The sequence below is a fragment of the Rattus norvegicus genome, chromosome 5 (assembly GCF_021556685.1).
Source record: "Rattus norvegicus strain SHRSP/BbbUtx chromosome 5, alternate assembly SHRSP_T2T, whole genome shotgun sequence".
NCBI lineage: Eukaryota > Metazoa > Chordata > Mammalia > Rodentia > Muridae > Rattus > Rattus norvegicus.
In genome coordinates this window covers 20,284,799-20,302,683 of record NC_141538.1, presented here as the reverse complement: position 1 = coordinate 20,302,683, position 17,885 = coordinate 20,284,799, and the positions used below count along the sequence as shown (strand labels likewise).

The following is a 17,885-nucleotide window of genomic DNA, read 5'->3' as shown; positions in this document are numbered from 1 at the left end:
AAAGCCAGCCACAAATGCCACATGTAAAGAAGCAAACATCCGGAGCGGCTTCCTGCAAGCCTTGCTTCCCTCAACACTAGAGATTTACTGGGGTGGGGGTGGGTATCAGGAGTAGAAGCCTGGCACGCCTGTCTGCTACAGCCCGCAGCGGTATCACACAACAGTGCAGGATTTCTAGGTGGCTACTGACTACGCCACATCCCCAAACGCGACACGAGGCTCGAAAGGCTGGGGCAAGGAAGCGACTAACGTAACAAGAAGCTGTGTCCATCACTACTTGGGGCCTGTAGGAAGCGAATAGATGATCGACTGTGACCCGAAGTGGGAGAGTCAAAGTCACGCTCTATAGCGAGGCTCTGAGTGAGCGGCTGATTTCTCGAAAGTTTTGTGGTTTGGGTGTTCTGATGGCCAGAGCCTGTTACAGGACACTCGGGTCCAATTGCGCAGGATCCGTGGGCACTCAGGCACATCCGTGGTCTGTGGAGAGCAAGTTCATGGGGGTGGAAAGGGGAGTGCAGGCTGTCATCACCGAGACAGCGCCCCCCCCCCCCATCCTGGCGGATTCTAAGATAAAGAGACAATAGTACCACTGGACGACCTAAAATACGTGCCTCAGAGTCTACCTCTGGGAACCACGAGGGAAGTGACACGGAGCAGAGCGTCGTGCCCCAGGCTCCGCACCTCCCAGGTAGGGCTATGCAGAGCGACGCCGCCAGTGGCACCTTGCACCCGGGCACCAAAAGGCGCAGTTCTCCTCCCCCTTTATACCTTTCGCGTCTCTTCTCAGTCCCCGGTCAGTCCCCAGTGGGTCCCGAGATGGAGATCGAAAATTCGGGAGCGAGAGAGGAGAGGAAAGAGTGGCAAGAAAGACAGAGGTCACCGGCCCCCAAAGTGGCCCAGGACATTCAAGCCAGACCCTGCAGTCTTTGCTTCACTAGCCTCTCCGGTAGGAGCTGAGAATGTTTGGCCCCAAGATTAACTTCGGGGACTCATTCCCCACACGGACAGGAGCGTGCATCTTTAGTGGGCGGGGTCTCACGTAACTGTCCGAATTCCTGTCTAATCGTGGCTCCTCTCCGGCTGTCCCGAAACCCCACCCTAGCAGCTGGCGACTCGAAGACCATGTCCTCCTTCCCGCTTGGCCCAGGCCGAGTTTTTCCGCGGCGAAGCAGGAAGTGCGCTGCTCCCGCTTCAATTCCCAGCTCAGAAAACTGGTCGGGAAATGTTTCTTAGAACCCACACCCCCAACTGTGGTCCCCAGATGAAGTATGGACTCCTTCTCTTTAGTGCCTGCTCAATGGAACCTCAGGTTCTCTTGGGAAGGTGGTCTGAGAGCCAGGACTAAAGCTCGCTCACATTTCTTTATAGAGTCTTCCTTGAACTTTAAAGGCAATTCAAATGTGGCTTGGCTTCTGTGGCTGCTGCAGCCTTTTACCACTGTTGGCACACACACACACACACACACACACACACACACACACACACACACACACACACACACTAGGGACGACTGGCTTCCTAGGAGAAAGGCAATCCTTACTTGGCTGTCTTAGCAGCAGGTCCACTGTGAGCTGAGCACTGGCACTCTGCAACCCGGGTAGGGCTGCTTCCTAGGAATACCCAGTGTGGTTTCTCCCCTGTAGTCTTCTCCCCTGGTTTACTAAGATCCAGCTTCACGTTGTTTGTCTATGAACCTCTAATAACTGTTCCCGGCGTGTGAAAGTGATGCTGACCACACCGTGGGGTCAAGCGCACTGGGTTGTTTTGTTGAGTTTGTTTTGGGCTTTGTTTTGCTTTGTGTTTGCTGCAGAGGTAATAGGCGCCTTTCCGCCAGGAAAACTCTTGCTCCCAAGATCCCCTCTCAGGGTTAACTGCATGGGGCCGGATGGTTGGTTAGGGCAAGGCGTGCATTCTCTGATCATGGAAATGATCCAAGTTAAAAAGCTTGTTGGACTTGCCGCTCCTCAACTCATAAGTGCAACAGGTTTCCAATCGGAACCTAATTTAGCTTCAAAAGCTTCAAAACAAGAGAGAGAAGTTAGGGAGCCTTCCAGGTTTCAGCTGGGTTACTTGAATGTTCTTCTCCATCCATTTGGTGGACTTGCCAACAATGTCTTTGGTTTATTCATAGCAGCAACACAGGGCCTTCTGTTCACTACACCCCTTTCCATCCAAACCACAAGGCTCTCCAGTCTTTACTGCATATTTACGAATAACAGAATGTCCAGATCAAATCCTAGTGTCTTCTTCCTCCTAAACAGGAGCACTAAGGACCATTTCTACAAACCTTAAAGGCTCAACCATACAGGTCACAGGGCTTCTGGAGAGTAATATTCTCCCCCCTTCTCCTTCAACAATTCAATCTGCATCTGAAATCACACATTAGCATTTAAATCCCAGGGCTATCTTAACGCTTTTAGTGCAGAAATCCAGGCTGAAGATGCACATAGATAATTTTACAAGCAGCCATGACGTAAAAGTAAATGTTTGCCTTTAGGGCATTTGGGAATTATCTTTGAAATTAATTTCTTCATAAGCACGGTATTGTTTACAAAGCAGTTTCCCTACCTTATCTGACCCTCCCAACTGCCCCGGACGTTAGTGAAATAGCTATACCTTAGTCCCCTTTTGCTGAAAAAAGAGTGAGGATCAGTGACTTAAGGTCACGTAACAAGGGCCCTTGGACCATCTCATTTCTCTAGCAGGAAACAGTAACAGGTCTTATTATGAATTTATATCATGCTAATAAATAATGAGAGACAAATCGGAATTTACAAGGACTAAATAAAGAAAGATGTTGGTGATGATGGATTAAGGATCCTTGGGAAAGAATGCAGTGTTCTATATGAGAAGAGTTCACAGATAGAAGTAACATTAAAATATGAATGTTAAATAAAGTTTTCTCACTGTGTGCCATGTTCTCTCAGGCTGTGAAGGACATGGTTAGCTTTGATAAACTGTTGCAATTCCATCCTATGTAAATCACTGGTTCTATGTAAATCACTGGTAACTTCAGTATACATTATCAAGCCGATTGTAAAGACATAGAAATGGATAGCAATTAGGTAAATTCTCTCCTCTCTAATTGTTCCAAAGGAAAGAAAATTTCCAATTATCTCCTTATAAAACAGAGAATTAATATATGAAGCAATTAAGTGATTTGTCTGATGCTTCTAATCATCCCAAGAGACAAGGCTGTTCATTTAACCAACAAACAATTACCCAGTCCTGTTAAGGATAAGGCTTACTACGTCATGACTTGTCTGGGAGTGAGCACAAACACGGGGAATGGGCTGCTAAGGACAGGATTCTACCAACAATACATTGGTTGTATGTCCTTGGAATGTTATGGAATCTCTTAAAAACCGTCTGTAAACTGAACCATGAATAATAATATCAATGACCTCTGAGTCTTTATGAAGATTCATTGTTCATAAAGTACTTAAAATGGGGTTAGACACATAGTAAGTACATACATATTTACATCGAGAATGTGCTGAGAGAAACAAAAGCTTCCATTGTACGGGGGTAAATGAATGTAGCAGTAGCAGAAGTCTATTTCATAGCCTTTAATGTCTCTGATAGAAATATCTACAATTGCTACCCTTTTATCAACGTGTATTACAAAGCTTTTCGGGAGGCATCTGCAAACTATTGCATGTTTTCCTGTTATAGTTGAACATGAACATTTTGTACTCTGGTAGTAAGAAAAACTGGGAGGAGGCATATTAACCTTCTAAAGCTCTAAGCCTAGGAGCTAGAGAGATAGTTTAGTGGTTAAGAACACTACCTGCTTTTCCAGATGACCTAGGTTCTATTTCCAGCACCCACATAGCAGCTCACAGTCATCTATAACTCCTGATCCTGGGACTCAGACATCCTTTTCTGACCTCTATGGACACTAGGCACATGCAAGGTGCACATACACACAGGCAAAATACCCATGCACATAAAATAAATAAATCTATTATGAATAAATAAATAAGACTCCAAGCCTCACAAGGAAAAGATAAAGAGAATCATGAAACATTTGTCATTCCATTTAAAAATTGAAACACAAAGAGACACCTTGCAAGGCAACCCTTAACTGCTTGAGTCTAGTGAGGGCCTAGATTCTTTTCCTCGAGCTTTAAAAGCAAAGTTTAATTTTGGTGACTGTGCCTGGCACACAAACACAGCCATTCATATCAAAGAATGACCGATCCACGAATGTGCAAATCTTCCAGCCCAGCGTAGGCCTTTCTGTGCTGGAAAAAAGAATTCTAGATTCTAGCTTGGTTGGTTGGTTTACTAGCTTGGTTGGTTGTTCAAATAACTTGATATCAAGGGAACTAGCAAGTGACTCAAATTGCCTTATACTACGTTGTCTAAAAAGAAAAACAGGTCGGAGGATGATGGTAGATGAGAGCACTTGATCTCTCCACAGTGTTCCTAGGAAAAATAAGTGACAAAATGAACAAAAATCTTTGAAAAGTGGAAGCGCTAAAAGAAACAGGCAGTTCACAGAGGTGCTGTTTACTGTGCACACTGGAGACACAGGAAGTTAAAGAAGATGGTCCACAAATATATGATGCTGAAATGAAGTAGAGGACACAGCGCTATAATAAAAAAATTTTAATGTCTTTTTAAAATGTTTTAAATTGATGGTGTCACAGAAGGTCTCACCTTGGACCCAAGGGAGAGTAGACTGAGTTTGAGGGAGCCAAGACTTGAGTATACTTGAGTCTAAAGTCATTTAGTAAAAAAATGATTACTTCAGTGGTTAGCTAAGAACTGGACTTTAGAAGAAGAAGTAACAACTCTTTCTTTTTGACATTTTTCCATACCACTTCACTTTCCCCAATGCCCTGGTGTTTGTGGGATACTAAGGCTAAGAAAGACTCCAGACCCCACGTCCTGCCTTCAAGTTCTCTTTAAGACACAGAGATCTCTTCAGTCATGAAAGGGATTTTAATTAATACAGCTATGTAAACACAAATAAGTTTTATCTTGTTTTGGATGTATTATTTTTAATGTACTTATTATTATGTGAATTATTCTACAACAATGTATTTTAGGTACGCAGAACAATTCCCAAAGGGGTTAACACACTGTAGGTCCTTCACAGAGAAGCTCCAGATGGTTAATATTGTCTTGTCCTTGTGTAAACAAACAAAGCATCCCTAGATAATTCTCTAGATCTTGTTCTTTCTTTTATTTCTAAATATATAAAAAATGTACAGGGTAGTAAACTCATAGTAATTATTACATGAAACCTGCCATATAAGATATTAACATAAAACTATGGACTACAGGTGTTACGTGAATACATACTATACCTTGCTCTAGCCTGCATGTTAAATTATTTGTATACATGTCATCATTCTCCTGAGCATAGTGCTCTCTCCTCACTCACTCACTAGTGTGCATTCCCCTGAAGTTAGTGTGTGTGGCCATGTAGCCAGTCACTAAATGAACATCATATTTCTACCTGTTTTTCTTTGTTTTCTACTGCTGTGATAAACGGCATGACCAAAAGCAACCTTGGAAGGAGAGGGTTTATTTCATCTGACCACTCACAGGTCATAATCCATTGCTGAAGGAAATCAGGGCAGGAAGTCAAACAGGAAAGTGGAGACAGGAACAGAAGAAGAGACCATGGAGAAATGCTGTTTCCTGGCTTCTGTCCCATGAGTTTGCTTTTCTATACAGCTCAGGACCACCTGTCCACAGTGCCCTAGGCCCTCCCACACCAGTCAGCAATCAGGAAATGCCCTACAGACTTTGCTACAGGCAATCTGATGGGGGCATTTTCTCAACTGAGGTTTGTCTAGATCTTGTCTGACAAAAACCCATGTAGGGACGCGCCCTTATGTCACTGTTATCTAAGTCTCATATCTAGTGTATTTTGCGAACTGACCTAATATTTTTTTCTTTTTCTGGATTTAAATTCCAGAATTGCAGGGAGCACCATGGTATTAAGACTCATCAGTCTCTTTCTGAGTCTAACGTTCAGAGTCATTCTTGGCAAAGGATGTCTGTACCCTAATCAGGCCAATGTTGGCCTATACGTTTTTGAATGAAGGAATAGTAGTGAAAAGCACTAGCGATGTTTACCACTATCTTGTGATTCCATTAGTGTTCCCTCGGTGTTTCTACCTTGAAGTCATCATTTCCCCCTTAATACTTGGCTATTTTTTTCCCTGTAGGGAAACTATGTCTTTATACTAATATCCTAATCAGACTTCCATTCACTAGCCTGGACCTGTACTTGACAAATGACAAATGTCAGAAAAGACTGGTTCTGTTCTTGTTATTCTATGTCTATCCACATATTCCTTCTTTTTATTTGTTGTGTTTTATTCGTATAGGCATAGATGCACAGGTTCTGTACTAACGGTTTGTTCTCTTTAATTGATATTTTTAGATGAGGTTTCCTGTTGTTTCAAGTCTGACCTTCAGACCACCCGTTGAGCTTTCCCTTCATCCTTTGAGTCCCAGTCATTTCTGGCCAGTTCTACACTCTGGCATAACTAGACGTTCTGGATTCATCCTGCACTTTCCTTGCCTCAGTCCTGTTGTGAGCATCTATTTCAGGGAGGAAGCATTTAGAACGGAAGGCCAGGGCTCTACTGGTTCTGGAGGCATCACCACCTCTGCATATTGAGAAGAGAGAGCTCGGAAACGTAACCGTATCTCCACACCACCCCCATAACCATACCTTTGTTTTGCATGGTTTCAGTTGACAACGGTCAAGGACTAGAAATGTTAGTTGGAAAATTCTAAAAATGGACAATTGAAAGTTTTAAATGATTTTTATATTGTTTAAAAATTATTAACCTCTTATAATTGTCTTAATTTATGAATTACATATCATTGAAATTTATGTATAAGACAAACAGTATTAAAGAGGTCAGTATTATCCTTGGCTTCAGTTGTCCACTGGGGGATGTTAGGGCATATACCTAATGGATGAGGGATTTTGTATACACAAGCCCATGCATACTCATATATTCCTATATATAGATGCCTTCATACATGTGTACATATATGCCTTGAGTTGAGGATACACCCAATTCCAATCTCATCCTAAGGTTTTTTTCCTGACTTGCTGACTCTTAGTGTTATACAGAAGTATTCCCAGTTAATTCAAGGCACATGTGCATGAATGCAGAATCCATTTCCCACAGTGAAAACTGAGTGATGCTCCATGCCCCTCCATGCCCCTCCATGCCCCTCCATGCCCCTCCATGCCCCTCCATGCCCCTCCATGCCCCTCCATGCCCCTCCATGCCCCTCCATGCCCCTCCATGCCCCTCCATGCCCCTCCATGCCCCTCCATGCCTGGGTGCTTTCTCACTGTAATCATCTCCCAGCCGTACCATCTTTCCAATCTATACTCTATTTTCTTTGCTTCCATGTGTGGCAGAAATTCTAAGTGGCCCTTCTCCAGTACCTTCCTTCCTCCATACCCCAAAGCAAGAAAACCAAAGAGAGAGGGGCAGTGAGGGGGTCTCAGGAGGTTAGGGCCCTTCCTGCTAAGCCTGACAACAGGAGTTCCACAAAAAAGACATCATTAGGTGGGAAGAGAACATCAACCCTTGCAAGTGGTCCCCTTCCCTCCACATGGATGCACCACACAGATAAATATTAAATAAAGAAGGACACAACACTACTGGTTTAAACTTATATTCAGTTTTGCTTTGCCTTTGAGATGTCTCTTACATCGCCCAGGCTGGCCTGAAACCCAGTCCTTTTGCCTCACTTCCCAAGCTCTGAGGCTGTGGACATATTCTTCTAGGCCCAATTCTCTCATTGAAATTTATTTAAAAATAAATTCAAGTAAAAAATGTAGACATAAGCGAAACCTATCTTCTTGCTCGGTGTCTTTTCCTGCTGGCAAATACGTTTAAAATTAAATCAGAAAGCACTATTTCTATTTGGCTTGAAGAGGGTCCCTCGCAGTTTTGAAATGACAATACTGTACCATTAAAAAAAAAACCCACAAAATAAAATTCCTTGGGCTTGCAATAATACATAATGTAAGACTAGAGATTAGCCTGACCTCATAGGATTTCTCTACTCAAAACTATCAAAGCTCAAGGGCAGAACACTTGTATGGGATAGATAAGGCCCAGGTTTCAACACCAGTACCACAGCAAATAAGTAAGTAAATAAATTAATATTTTAAATGTTTAAGGAGCAAAGCAAAGACATAGGGAGAGAGAAGAGGATTCAGTAACGATGTTAGAATTATTTATAGACATCCTTGAAGGAATACTCCACAGATTGTTGTCACTATTCTGTCCTGCCCCTCTTCCCACAACACTCAATGACCTTACACAAAAATATAATGTATAACAAGCCAGATTTCCTGACTTGTCCCAAGAGTAGAGACTGGCCCATCTAATTTATACTGCTTCTATGCACGACTGAATTTCTAGGAGTCACTGCCATCCTAAGCAGGGCAAAGTTCACAGGGAAGATAAGAAAATGAAGACCAACCACCATGTCTCTAAAACAGTCTAGCCCACTTTTAAAATCCGCACTCACTGATGTGATGCTGTCCCAGGGAAAGATCAGAAGCCAAAACAGTGTGCAGGTCTGGCTCTAGTCACATGATCAGCAAGGGCACTCTACTGGCTAGTGTTATGTCAGTCTACCACAAGATGGTCCTGGGTTCTATGAGAAAGCAGCCACAGCAAGCCACAAGACATAATCCAGTAAGCAGCACCCTCAATGGCCTCTGCATCTGCTCCGGATTCCAGGTTCTTGTCCTGTGTGAGCTTCACTGCTTTTGCTAATGAACTGCTATACAGAATTGTGAGAAAAATCAACTCTTTCTTCTTCAAGTTGCTTCGGTCATGGTGTTTTATTACAGCAGTAGTAGTCCTAACTAAAACAGGCGCTTACCCTGGTTTTTCTCTCCAAGCCAGGCTCTCCCTTTCCCAGTGCATAGGAGACACAGTCAAGTCTACAGAACAGCTGCTGGGAAATGTGCTAGCATAGCAGGGGCAATCGCTGCAAAAGCAAAGACTGTAAGCATGAAGAAGTTGACAGACAGTAGTCAAACATGAGTGCAGTAACTGATGTGGCCATAGTAGGATTTAGCTAGACATGCGAAGTGTATCTTCCTTGTCGGCTCAGTTATAAATCTCCAGCCGTCGGTAACGGAAGGAGCTCTGCAATCTGCTTTTACCAGCACTTATTCTTTTTAACAAATAAATTATAACAGCTTATTTATAAGGATGATTAACAAGAATACATCTGCTACCTTCCTAGAATATTCAATTTGGGTTCTTTGTTTCTGGTTTTGTTTGTTTTTCAGTGCTTGGAATCGAACCTATGGCCTTCCTGCTACCACCAGGCTCTATCCTTAGCTTGACTAGAGCATCATTTTATTAGCAAGAGGATACTCAGTGCATGTTTCTACCTTCATAGTCTCCAATCCTAGCTCAATCCTATACAAATGTCATACCCCAGGGGTAACCTCATGGTCCTCCAGGAATGTGTGGGCTCTTTCTAGCTTTCTACTCCCATCTCCTAGGCCTCTAACTGTTCTAGAACAGGCAAGAGCCTGTGTTCTCTTCCCTTTTTATGTTATCAAGGAAAAGATCATTTTCTGTGGCTAATTCTCATTGTGAATTCAGAGACCATCCCACCAGTAGTAATGAGGTTCCTCCTCAGGTGTATGCCGATGTTCTCTCGTCTGCATTGTTATTTCCTCGCGTATTGCATTCAGTCGCTATATTTATCTGTTTTTTATCTGTCCTTGGCCCCTTGGAAGTGCCTAGCTTAGTGCCAGCTCCCTTGGAAGTCGACTGTGTTGTTCATGGCTTTAGCGTGCTTTGTGCTTAGTACTGTAGTATTTATTCAAGGAGAAGGTCACCAAATTTGTTGAGTGAATAAAGGATTGCTAACACTTTCCCTGTGACCATTGGCTGGAAGGAAGCTGGGGAAATTTTAACTGCATTTTCTCATATCTCCTCTTTTTTTTTTTTTTTTTTTTGTGAAAATTCTCTTCACTCTTAGAGCTTTTATTGCCTTTACTGGAGCTTCATTACATGGCTCTAAGAGAAGGAATTCCTTTAAAAGGGGCTCCTCCGTGATCACGTATTTCATTAACAGGGTATTATCTCAAAGGGTAGCTAAGAACCCCCCAAAGAAGGCTGCTGCTTATAGGAGCCTCTAAGTAATTTGGACTGATTAGGTATCTTAATCGGGTTGCCAGTTAATTGTGTTTGTCTGTGATTAAGAATATGATTTTCACCTGCTCCCCCCGCATGGTCTCTCAGTGTTTGGAGAAAGCCAATCTCCCGTCCTTCATATCTGCAGTGTACTCTTTGAAGGTGTTTGCAGAGGGGATGAGAGCCCAGCTATCACCTGGAGCCTGAATCTGGGAAAAAGGAATCTCTGTCAAGCCACCTGCAGGCTCACCAAGAAAGATTCCTACACCCATGGCAAACAAAGAGATCTGAGGGCCAGCCTCCTGTCCCACCCCCTTGCTCTCTTCCTTGATTACTATTTCGAGGGAGAAAACTCAGTCGCTTTGCAGTATGAGTCACAATTTAGTATTAAAATAAATCTTTAAAAAAAAAGTTTATTGAAGTAGGGTTCTCAGAGCACATCTGTTTACGAATACCAGATTGTCCCTTGACTTTCAATTTGCTGCACAATGATACCTTTAAACCAACAATGAGAAGAAATCACCAGACAAATGAAAGTGCACAAAATGCAAGGACTCATTGTATATTACAGGTGGCTGAAGTCAAATGACTGGAACTGCAATTACTCCCAAGGTGCACCTTGCTTGCTCCTGGTTTCTATGACGCCTCTACTGATCTGGTGTACACAGAGGTCTTCTCATCCATGGACCAGAGCGTCTTAAAGGAGCAGCCCCTTTCCTTTTACATTTTGCAATTTTGTCGCTAGTCCTAAGTTTAAATGGGGAGAGAAAACCAAGATAAGCAACTAAAACAGTAAGGGGGAAAGTTGCATCGCTCCTGAGTACCACCACCTAACAGTGTGCCATTTGCTGGGATGGCCAGGTCGCCACCCCCAGGACTACAAACATGGGTCTTGTGGCATCTCTAGGTGTGTCTGGGGTAAAAGTGCTGGAGGAAATGGGGACGCTTTCAGGTTAACATAACCTCCCAGTGACCCGCTTCTCAACCACACCACTGAATTCTTTCTTCAGCTGCCAAATATTTAAACCCATTTTATTAACATAGCTACTCCTACACACCAAATATTTTTCTTTCTGTTCTACTGATGAGGACTGAAGGGAAGTCTGGTTTGGGGGCATTTAGGAGCACTGGCAGCGGCAGGCACAGCTACAACACATCTGTTGCTCCTGGCAGCTTCAGTGGCATCAGCCCTCTGTGCCTCAGCCTGCGAAGACAATAGGCTCCCAGACACAGTCCACTTCAGGGAGCTGCTGTTTGTGCCTCCTGTGAAATCAGGCTAGGTGGCCAACTTCTGATTTTCTACAAGTTTAAAAACAACCTTTCTACCCTACCTTCACAAGCAGTCGCTGTCCTTCTCGTGACTTGGAAATCTTGACTGTGTTCTTTCTGTCACTCCTACCTCAATCAAATGGCCCTGATGGTAAACTTCCATACATAGGAAATAATGTAATCATCATATATAGGAAATAATGTAATCATCAGTACTCTGCACCAAATGCTACCATTCTAAGCCAGACAACATTATTATAAATTGCAACTAGAGTTTATAATTGTCATTTGATATGAGATTTGGCACACAAACATGCTTGAACAGTATGTCTGCAATTACTCAATTGCCTACTTTAAATTGCAATCAGCCGTGTTCTCAAAGTTGCTTAAATAATGTAACTATTTCTAATTTCAGAATTTCTAAGTAGCAGTTTAGGAGTTTAAATGATCTGTGAATTTTATTACCTACTTTACATATTTATACATTTTCTCAAAACTGAGTGTTTTGAGAAACAGACACAGTGGTCCTTCCATACTCTTGAGAGGGAACTCTTGGTAGCATAGGGTAGAAAATTGTGATGCTGTCAGAATTGAGACAGTATGCAGGACTGCACAGAGGGGAAAAGTGAATTCTCTTATAGATTAATTTTTTGATATAATGGACTAACAAAATATATTTAAATAGTATATTGCATTCTGAAACGTTATATTAGTATAGCTTTTTAAAGGACATGTGTTTAATGGTTTATTTACTACTATATTAAAAGTACAGTAAATTATATAATACCTTGCAGAATATTTCTGTGTATATATTTCAATTTACTTTAGAAATGACCTTGCCAGAAGGTGTTCCTACTGCTTCGCTTTTTTTTTGTTTTGTTTTGTTTTGTTTTGTTTTGTTTTGTTTTAGAGGAAACAGAATGAGAGCAGTGCGTGACTCATCCAGAGTCACAAACAAGAATCTCAGTTTCATTGGTTTCTTGTGCTTTCTCCATAATCTGCACAATGAATTTGGCTTTACACATACAAAGAAATGACTCCACCATCTTCTTGTGAGCCAGTCCTTTCTCCATTACTGGAAGGACTTTGGCTCACTTCGATTCCAAAGGCACTCCAGTGAGGGTTGAGGATGTGGTGCAGCATTCGTCCTGTGTATATGCATGTGTGCATACATGTGTGTGAGTCTGTGAGTGTATGTGTGAGCATGTGTGTAAACATGTCTGTGAGAGCATGTGTGAGTGAGTATGCTAGTGTGGTAAGTGTGTAAACATGTATGTGTGTGTGCATTAGTGTGAGAATGTGATCATGAATGTATGTATGTATGCTAGAGATTGATCTCTGAATGTTCTAGACATTTGACCATTAAGTTATATTCTACCGATTACAGTGTACTTTGGAAGAAATATTTTTATAATAGTGCTCTCTGTGATTGAATGCCAATAACAAATTTAAGGACATAGGATGTAAATATATTGATCCTATAAATCCTCATGGCAGTACATGCTTCAAGTCATTTTCCAAATTTCTTCCAAAGGAGATTTTTCTCAGTGCATCTACAGAGGACCTTGGGAAACTGTACTTTAAGAGTCCTGGAATTCCATTGATAAGTGGCTATTAGCCCAAATGCTTGAATTACCCTAGACGCCTAGAACAAATGAAACTCAAGACGGATGATCAAAATGTGAATGCTTCACTCCTTCTTTAAAAGGGGAACAAGAATACCCTTGGCAGGGAAGAGAGAGGCAAAGATTAAAACAGAGACTGAAGGAACACCCATTCAGAGCCTGCCCCACATGTGGCCCACACATATACAGCCACCATCCAATTAGACAAGATGGATGAAGCAAAGAAGTGTAGACCGACAGGAGCTGGATGTAGATCGCTCCTGAGAGACACAGCCAGAATACAGCAAATACAGAGGCGAATGCCAGCAGCAAACCACTGAACTGAGAATAGGACCCCCGTTGAAGGAATCAGAGAAAGAACTGGAAGAGCTTGAAGGGGCTCGAGACCCCATATGTACAACAATGCCAAGCAACCAGAGCTTCCAGGGACTAAGCCACTACCTAAAGACTATACATGGACTGACCCTGGACTCTGACCTCATAGGTAGCAATGAATATCCTAGTAAGAGCACCAGTGGAAGGGGAAGCCCTGGGTCCTGCTAAGACTGAACCCCCAGTGAACTAGACTGTTGGGGGGAGGGCGGCAATGGGGGGAGGGTGGGGAGGGGAACACCCATAAGGAAGGGGAGGGGGGAGGGGGATGTTTGCCCGGAAACTGGGAAAGGGAATAACACTCGAAATGTATATAAGAAATACTCAAGTTAATAAAAAAAAAAAAAAGAGTCCTGGAATTCTATTCCCTAACCAAAGGATGTGTTGCTCTACCATATTACAAGGACTATTTATTTATTGTGGGAAAGTTAGAAGAATTGTATGTGCAGGTGCATAAGGCCTGGTATGTAAGGAGGCCAGAATTTGACAGTGGGGAATGTCTTCCTGAGTTGCTTCCTCACTTTATCTTTTGAGACAGTCTCTCCCTGAACATAGAAGACATTAATGGGCTAGACTGGCTGATCCTGAGCCCCTGGGATCCTTCTGTTTCTACCTCTGTGTTTTTGTGGGTGTTCCTGACCAAACATGGATTCTCGTACATGTATAACAAGTGCTTTCTTTACCCACTGAGCAAGCTCCTCAGCCCCATGTTTTAAAAAAGAGGATGGAGGTAGAACTTGCCTGCTAGAGTGGTTGCCCAAGCAACCAAAGCACCCCAGATTCAGTCACCAGAACTGCTGGGAGGAGGGGAGCTGGTTTTGCTTCTTTTTTTAAAAATATTTAATTAATTTATTTTTTTAAATATCATGTACATTGGTGGTGTTTTTCGTTCCATATATGTTGTGCGGGGTGTCTGATCCCCTGGAATAGCAGTTACAGACAGTCGAGAGCTGCTGGATATTGAACCAGGGTCTTCTAGAAGAGCAGTCAGTGCTCTTAAACCACTGAGCCATCTCTCCAGCCCCCAGCTTTGCTTCATAATCCCTGATTATATGTGAGATAATGAAAATCCCTAAGAAAAGAACCTTGTTAACTTTGTCACTTTTCTATAGAATAGATGTAGACTGGGCTACAGTTCTGATAATGTAGAGATCACTGGTGTCCAGAACAGTTGTACAATTCTCAGGCTAGCAGTTCTTTGCAACTCGGAAAGTGTTCCCGATTTAATTTTTAAATATGACATTGATTCTTGAAACCATTATGAATGATTAAAGAATACTGCCATAGAGGATCTCACCTTGCTTGATTCTGTTGCTAACAGATGTCTTTGATAGACAGTGTTTGGGGCAGGGTGCTATAGGCTGCTCGGACCTGGGGGACAAGAACTTGGGTCGTTTGGTGACAAACCTATAACCTGATAGTAGTGTATACAGAAGAATACACTAACAAAGTTCAAACAAGTGAACATCACTGTATATGAATTTTATGTAAAAATCCAGTTACCTTGAAAACTTGAAAGCAGAAGCAATCTGAAAAAAAAACTAAAAACAAACAAACAAACAAAAAAAACACCCCACAAATAGAAGATCTGGTTTGAAGCTGTTGGCCGGGGCAGCATGGTCAGGATTTCTCTTCATCACTATGGGCCACCCCAGCGGTAAATAGATCATCTACCCACCCCAGAGTATTTCATAGAAAAATGTTCTGTTCACAAGCTTTTAGCCCAACAGATAAAAATGCAAACATCAGAGCTTACTGGAAACGAATTCACAGACACTTCTAAAAGAGGTTTATTGTTTGTTTTTGATTTGCCTAAAGCATTGTGTAAATTTATTTTGGAGCCTTAAATGAGATCTCTCCTCTCTGTCCTGGAGCGAGGAAGCGCCTTGTTGGCGGTACATGCTCACTCTCTCAGTTCAAGGGGCTTCTGGGCTTCAGGAATTCCAAGGAATTGAAACAATGGATAAGCTTACCTTCAGTCAATCAAGTTCACCATGGCGTGAGCCATGGGATAGGAAGAAAATCTACTTAGCCTGTTCTCTTTGTCCCGATGTGAATGGGCTGGCCAATCTATTTTTATCGAACGTTCCCTCCCTTCATCACTCCGAGACTTGGGAAATTTCAGAAGAACTTAGGCGAGCATTTGGTGGTTTTATATAAGAATGGAGGCTAAACCAGCTTGAAAACAGTGTGTAGGAGAAAATTGTCATTGGCAGTAGATATTTTTTCTCCTCCCCACACGAGATAAAACCACCTTCCGACTAAGACTGAGCATACAGGCATGGGACCCCGACTGTGTTCTCTGGGAAATGGTTTCTACAGGAACCTGAAGAGTAAAGGGCTCTGCATGTCCACCATGGCAGCCAGACTGGTTTCGTTTAAGAGTATATGTGACATATGCCAACACGTGGAGATCAGATCTGAGGGTGCTGGGGTGCATGCCTAACATAAAGCTTTGGGGTAAGTGCTCAGCGCCACTGAAATAAATGAAAAAAAAAAAAACCCCACAAAACACCACCAACAACAAAGCAAAAAGCAACTAGAAATGTTAAAGTTCTTGTAGGTGTGGCCACCCCTTTGTAAATGGAGGTGTCACAGGTAGGGGAATGGAGACACTCCACCACAATGAGGTGGTGTAAATGTTTGCCAGCTGCCTATAAACATCTAACTTTCCTTCCTGCCTCAAAAGGAAGGATTTTCCTAAAGCTAGTTGTGCTAAATTTTCTATTTGGAAACATTTGTCAGAAATAAAAAGTAAGACTCCCTGTAAAATTAAGTAACAAGCCTTATCATTCATTTTGAAATCTGGAAGTGGTCCTCCTCCTCTTCCTCCTCCTCCTCTTCCTCCTCCTTCTCTTCCTCCTCCTCCTCCTTCTTCATATCCAAATAGGTAGTATAACAGAATCAGAATGAAGAAATTTCATTCATTTTGGTTATTGTATAGGTATCCATTTTGCAAAACTTGGTCATTTTTACTTTGGTGGTGGGGGGGATTAGCTATCTCAAAGAATCAGACTTCTTTCTTTCTTTCTTTCTTTCTTTCTTTCTTTCTTTCTTTCTCTCTCTTTCTCTCTCTCTTTCTTTTCTTTCTTTCTTTCTTTCTTTCTTTCTTTCTTTCTTTCTTTCTTTCTTTCTTTCTTTCTTTCTTTCTTTCTTTCTTTCTTTCTCTGCTTTTTGAATTTCATGACAGAGCTTCTGTAAGTAACCCTAGCTGCCCTGGAACTTGCTCTGTAGATCAGACTAGCCTCAAACTCAGAGATTCATCCTCCTGAGTGCTGGGACTAAAGACACATACCACCAGTTTTCTTGACAGCCAATTGGTTGGTTTACACTTTTCCACTTTAACTTAGTTCTCTACTGTAACAGAAAACTACTATAAATGAGAACTAAAATCCAAAGAAAGACAGACCTCTTTTACAGTTCTCAAACCAACAAGCAGACATCACGAACATGTGGGCTGTAAGGAAATTTTCTGTTGTAAACATACATGCAGTTATCACATTCTGTATTTATTTTCCTGATTTCAGAAAGTCAGTTAGCAGAAGGTGGGTTAAGAGTTCTTGTCTTCTACTCTGGTGTTATTTAGACTTCTAAAGAAAGGCTGTATCTAGTTTCAGGAGAGACTGCCTCATAATTCTTTCTGATAATATATTTGAATCAGATGGATTGAGTGTCCACCCAACAAGTATCTGGGGCACAATATCATCTCATTAAATACTGACATGTTCCTATGTATAGTCCCATTTGGTTTTGGAATCATAGAATTTTCCAGAATTGCCAGATCACTGAACTTTGCCCTGAGTAGGTTTTGAACTTTAAAGCAATTATTTATTATATGAATTTATTTCAAAGTATTAGTCAGCAGTAAGTATTCTACCAAGATATTGATTAAAAATTATATTTTAACAAATATTATTTCCATCTGAAATAATATGATTTAACACAGTTTTTTTAAAAAAGCAAAAAGAACACTGAATTATAGAATGTAGTCAGTTTTGGCTGCTTTATTGAGTCAGATCAAACACAGGCTCCTTGCCCGGCAAAGTGGACATGCTAAGTTGGCTCCAGAGCTGATTTGTGAAGCCCATTATGGACTTCACAAAGTATTCAAGGTCGCTTTTCCATTCACTCAGCCAGAATCAATAAATCTCTCACCTGGCTTCTTCGCTGTACTCGTCGTGCTGGTTAATCATGTATGTATGAAGGCATAGTGCATTAGGCTTGGAGAGTCTTCTGATAGGAGCCAATTTTTAACCACCACACTGTTGAAAACTGGAAACAAAAGAAAGCCCTTCTGCCTACTGTGAAGGTGTGTTATCAATTAGGAACCACAAACAATTCTGCTAGCCAATTTCCAGGGTCAGAAATAAAGGCAGTGGAGGAGAGTAGAAAACGGTCTTCTAAAGTTGTTCTAAGGAATCACGACACCAGGAAAATAGAGAGACACAAGCAA

General features: G+C 42.0%; 1 protein-coding gene and 1 long non-coding RNA gene across 3 annotated transcripts in view; one reads left to right on the top strand and one right to left on the bottom strand.

Moving 5' to 3' along the window:
- Positions 1–17,885, bottom strand: part of Rgs20 (regulator of G-protein signaling 20) — a gene marked incomplete at its 3' end in the record, with an annotated part of 597,802 nt that overhangs the window by 62,701 nt on the left and 517,216 nt on the right.
- The window catches only part of LOC102552817 (uncharacterized), a 45,201-nt gene continuing 27,335 nt past the window's right edge, over positions 20–17,885 (top strand). The window contains exon 1 of the long non-coding RNA XR_015620113.1: positions 20–688. This is a non-coding gene — a long non-coding RNA (uncharacterized LOC102552817). The remainder of the gene's footprint in view (positions 689–17,885) is intronic.